The 5,737-nt window shown below is 38.9% G+C and overlaps 1 pseudogene; it reads left to right on the top strand.

Annotated features, from left to right (window-relative positions):
• Nucleotides 1-4,422: 4,422 nt before the first annotated feature.
• On the top strand, nucleotides 4,423-5,190 carry LOC127670529 (40S ribosomal protein S6-like; annotated as a pseudogene).
• Nucleotides 5,191-5,737: the final 547 nt, after the last annotated feature.

The raw sequence follows: 5,737 nt of genomic DNA, 5'->3' as shown, positions 1-5,737 counted from the left end.
ACATTCTAGTTCTGTGCTGAGGTTATAATGGGGCACATGGCATCTATGCCTTCTGTTTACCTGTGTGATGCATGACTTTCTTCGATCCTTTTTGTTGTTCTGTCAGAGCATATGTGTGCCATGGTGGACCTGCAGATATCTCAGGACAACTTTGTGCCATTTATTTTCTCCTTTATGTGGGCTCCAGAGAGCACACATTGCCAGACTAGTGTGGCAGCAACTTACCTGCGAAGTTGTCTTGCAGATTCCCACCCCACCCCTCCTGCAGTTACTACCCCTCTATTCCAGAATGTAACAATGCTGGGGACTGTTCTCTGTTGGGTTTTGTATTCTGTTTCCTTGTTCAGTTTTTCAATGTCAACGTGCTTGACTTTAGCTTCACTTTTATGGCCCGTGGAGCTTTGTTAAAGGGAACTCACAGTATTTCAAAAAGAAGAAGTGTTGGAAATGGAAAGGGTTTAGATGAAAGGACAAGAAATAAGAAGTCAAACTAGAGAAGGAAAATAGCAGAAATGAAGAGTCGGGGGCAGGAACACAAATCCAGAGCCACGAAAGAAGTCTGATGCCAGACATACAGGAACCAAGAAAGACAAGGCAGAGGTGAGGTGGCATGGGGGAAGGTCATTGCTTCTGACATGTGGAAATAACTTAGCAAATGCTAGCTGTTGTTGTTGTTCAAGACACTTCTTAAACAACAGTTTATTAGTTTAACTAGTCTCTGCATGTGTGTGTGTATGTGTGTGTGTGTGTGTGTATAAGACTGTGGTTGGGGAGTATAAGAGGTGCCTAGTGTTTGCTTTATACTGACACTTTTTATATTCAGCAATGGATCTTCAAACTCAGAAAGGGTTGAAAGAGAAAAAGAAAAGCACCTTCCTTTAGAAGTTCAAAGTTTGGCCTTTGAGGTCTCAGATGTGCAGGCCCAGAGAGAATGCAGGCAGGAAGACTTGACAAGATAAAGGAGATCCTCTCATCCATCAGTCTAAGAGCCACTGGATTCCCTGGGTCCAAGGAGGGTTGTGGACAAACAGAGTGATGGTCAGATAGAGGGAAAGCCAGCAGAGAGGAGAGGCTATTCATATGAGGTGGTCAGACCAGAGATAGCATGGATAGGAACATGCACAGGGATGGCATGTATACCTGTTAATTCATCACTGGCATGCACTAATCATGGTCAAAAGAGAAAGGGTCACATCCATAACACTAATAAATATTATTAACAGTTATAGAAAATCTGGAAAACATTGTTGAATGCTTAATGCAAGCCTGTTGAGGCACCTTATAAATAGCAAATCTCATCAACTCAACTACCCTAAAGGGTAGATATTAGGGATAAATTTTGTAAAGTCAAATTCAAATCAAGTAGTTAACTTTATGAAAGGCCATATAGCTCATAAATATTGAGTGAAAATTAATGATTTGATTTTTTTTTAATTTGGAGGCTATAGGTTAGACTAGAAGGATACATAGATTGGACTTAGAGAAAATCAGGCAGGGATATGAAAGGGTGCATACAGGGAGTCTGGGTCCCAAGAATAGATGTTTTGGGGTGTCAAGGATGACACCAACATTCCTGGCCACTGTATCAGTAATATCAGAAATGCAAAGAAGCAGCAGATTAAAGGTGGAGAGATAAGTCATATCAGAGAAAAGCTTGGACTTGATTCCATGTTAAAGTCAGGGCAAAGATTGCAACACAGCAGAAACCATCATGACACAATCATCCATAATCAATAAGTAATTCAACTGCAATTTCTCATCTCATCAGATGGTTGATAATCAATGTCTGTGTCTAATTGCTTAAGTCACAAAATTGAGAGTATTATGACATAGAACTAAATCAAGACCAACGAATATGGTAGAGAGATATAACCTCAAAGATTCTTTATTAAAATATTTTACAGATAAAAGCAGATAATAGGATTCAGGCTCTGGAATTAACAAAATGAAAATTTAAAAGACTTGTGCTCACCAGAATAATGGTCCCTCAAAGATGCTATAGAACAGCTTATTAGAGACGTCGTACCTTAAACAGCACACTTCATTTCTGATAGGTATAGTAGTCCAAGGGCAAGGTATCATAAGATCAAGTATCTGAAGAAGGCTCTCTTCCAAGTTCATAGACATTAATTACTTCTTCACTGTGTCCTCACATGGCGGTAAGGGAGCCAAAGAACTTAACAAGATGCTATTCATGAGGCTATAGACCCCAGATGAGAAAGCTTCTTTCCAGAACTTGTAAATAATTTAGAATATTTGGTAAAGCGAGAACTAAAGTTACTGATGATACTGTGACTGTTAGTCGACCTTAATCTGACTCTAAGTAAGGGAATTGCCTTGGTTTATCCAAGTTGGCAATGTGCTCACAAGGGCACCTTAAAAGGTGGTACAGAGTCAGGTGGTGGTGGCACACACCTGTAATCCCAGCACTCTGGGAGGCAGAGGCAGGCGGATTTCTGAGTTCAAGGCCATCCTGGTCTACAGAGTGAGTTCCAGGACAGCCAGAGCTATACAGAGAAACCCTGTCTCAAAAAAAGATGGTACAGGAAACAGAAGATAACTGGAGAGATGGCAACATCAGAAAGATGCTCCAACACTGTTTATTTTAATGATGGAAGAAAGAGTTCTTTAACAGAAACCATACATGTATTCTCTAGAGGTCAGACACAGTATGCAAACACATAATCCCTTAGAGCTTCCAGAAAAAAAAGTTCAGTGAACCAGCACCATGATTTAGACCAGTGAGACCCATTTTGTACTTTTGACATCCAGACTGTTAGAAGATTAATGTCTATTGTTTTAATCCACTAAATTTGCAGTTATTTGTTACAGCTGTCACAATGGTCCATTGGAGAATAAGCCATTTCTTCAGATAGTTCAGATTTTTATCTCAGCAACGGATCTGTGGAATGATAATTGCCTACGTGAAACAAACAAATACTAACCAACAATCATCAATTACTATTTGTGTTCCCAGCAATGTGGACATCCAACTACTCAGCACAAAAATGTCTACCTGGGTCATCTCCTAGTCAACATTTACATTGGAAACAAGTCTAGCATCCCCGAGAGAAAACATCTTCCTGTTACCTGGGCAGATACCCTTGAAAACCAAAGATAATCAAACAATAATTTGTCTTTTAAAAGGAAGAAACATGATCCTTTGTTGTAGCATCATAATATAAGGAGAAAAGCCCTGCTTCAGATAAAACTTATTAAACTATGTCAGTAGTCAAGGTAAAAGGATGGTTGACTCATTTTATTACAGTCAGATGCCTCCTGGACTTCTCTCAGTCAAGCAGTGATGTTCTTCCTGCTAAGATTTCTTCAGGTTCTTCTCAGCAGGATGTAGGCTTAAGGGTCATGTTGATCCTTTCAGAGCAGAGCAACTCTTAAACCTTATTAAGAAATAAGACAAGAGAATTTCAAGCAGTATGATGGGCTTTACTGTCATTAAATGTCCTTTCACCAGATCCCCAGTAGAGTGTGGTCATGCAAGCGATGTTGCCTTAGAATGAAGAATGAAACCTGTCTTGTTCAGGGGTCAGAATGTAGGGAAAAGCACAGCTTGGTTAAAAGAACACTTTAGTTTATTTTACAACTTACTGCTTGGGGGCATCTGAGATGGAACCAGCTTTATGCTAACTCAACATTATCACCTTCACAGGAAACTGCATTACCCACCTGCTTAACTCAAGTATGTTATGGGAAAACAGCACCTCTGACCTTGGTTTCAGACTTTGAATTTCATGAGTGAACACAGATTCTATAATAGAATCAATTAACCTCTACCCACATCATAAGCCAATGTCAAAAATGTAACAATCTTTCTAAGGGAGAAAGAACAAAAGTAGCGATCAAATAGAAGTCCATATCAGTCAGAATTCCTTCTGCCAACAAGTGCTCAGATCTCAGCTTCCTCCTCCTGACCAGATTGTCAGATAATTAATGATCAACCAACAATGACTAAGAGTTCAACCAAGCATGAGGGACAGCCCAACAAGTATAAGATATGCTTAATGCTGTCTAGAAATTTGTAATTAAGTTAGGAAAATTATCCAGGGATGGTTCAGTGAGTATTATGTGCTTCTTTGTAGATTTATTGATCTTGCCTCTATATCACAGTCCAAAGGATATGTGTCTTATCCTATTATATCTACAGTATCATGTACAGGTTAGCATTCAACACTGTGTATATGTGTATGTATGTGTGTGTGTGTGTGTGTGTGTCTGTATATATATATATATATATATATATATATATATATATATATACATGTATATATATTTGTGTGTGTATGTGTTTGTACATATGTTTATATATACATTTTTTAAATTGAAGCTATCAACATAGGAATAGTACCAAAATTTATATCAAGATATTAAAATGTAAAAGCTTTTTTTGTGACCTCTCTTGGGTGATTGAATGTTCATGTCAAGACCTCCTTTCCAGACACTTGCTGTCAAAAACTCATTGAAGTGGACAATGAATGCAAGCCATTTCTTTCTACAAGAAACACATGGCCACAAAAAATGCTACTGATATTCTGGATAAAGAGTGGTATGGTCTTGTGGCCCGAATCAATGGTAGGAATGATAAAAATGGTCTTCCCATAAAGCAATATATTTTGACTCATTGCAGACTATGGCTGCTATCAAGTAAGGGGCAGTGTTTCTATAGACCAAGGATGACTGGAGAGGAGAAGCATAAATCTGTTTGCAGATACATTGTGATGGCAGTCTTATTGTTCTCAGCTTGGTTGTGGTTTAAAACATAAAAAAAAAAAAAAAAAAAAGGAGAGAAAGGTATTCTTGGACTGAAGGATACTACTGTGTCTTTAGGTTGGGGCCCAAAAGAGCATGCAGAATCTAAAAGCATTCCAGTCTTCTCTAAAGAAGATGACACCGGCTAACAGTGTCAGAAAGCCCGTAAACAAAGAAGTTAAGGATCCCAGGGCCAAAGCACCCATGATTCATTGTCTTGTTACTCCTTGTGTCCTACAACACAAACATTGACATACTGTTCTAACAAAACAATGCACTAAGAAAAATAAGGAAGAGGCTGCAGAATCTGTTAAACTTTTGGCCAAGGTAATGAAGGAATCCAAAGAAAAATACCAGGAACAGATTTCCAAGAGACAGAGATGCTCCTCACTCAGAGCTTGTATTTCTGAGTTCAGTCAAAAATAAGTGCCTAAGAAACCATAAGTAATAAACAAATGATTAGATGATGAAAAACAGATGCCTTGAGATGCAGTTTAGAAGCTACAATGTACTTAGTAGTAAGATATGGAGGTTTGAATATAATTGGCTTAGGGAATGATACTACTGGGAAGTGTGACATTGTTGGAGTAATTGTGGATTTGTTGGAGAAAGTGTGTCACTGTGGGCATGAGCTTTAAGACCCTCATCTAGCTGCCTGGGAGTCAGTCCTCTCCTAGAGGCCCTCAGATAAAGGTGCAGAACTCTCAGTTCATACTGTACTATGCTTGCCTGGATGCTGCCCTGCTCCTGCCTTGATGGTAATGGACTGAACCTCTGAACCTATAAGTTAGCCCCAATTAAATATTGCCCTTATAAGAGTCGCCTTGGTCATGGTGTCTGTTCACAACACTAAAACCCTAACAAAGACATAAGGGGAAAGAAAGTATTTTCCCAATACTACACATAAGAAAAGATTACTTGCACATTCACCTCACACCAGTCAGAATGGCCAAGATTAAAAACTCAGGAAACA

Source organism: Apodemus sylvaticus, chromosome 20, assembly GCF_947179515.1.
Source record: "Apodemus sylvaticus chromosome 20, mApoSyl1.1, whole genome shotgun sequence".
NCBI classification, from domain to species: Eukaryota; Metazoa; Chordata; class Mammalia; order Rodentia; family Muridae; genus Apodemus; species Apodemus sylvaticus.
Note: the sequence above shows the minus strand (reverse complement) of the source record. Positions and strands in the feature narration are given on the sequence as shown.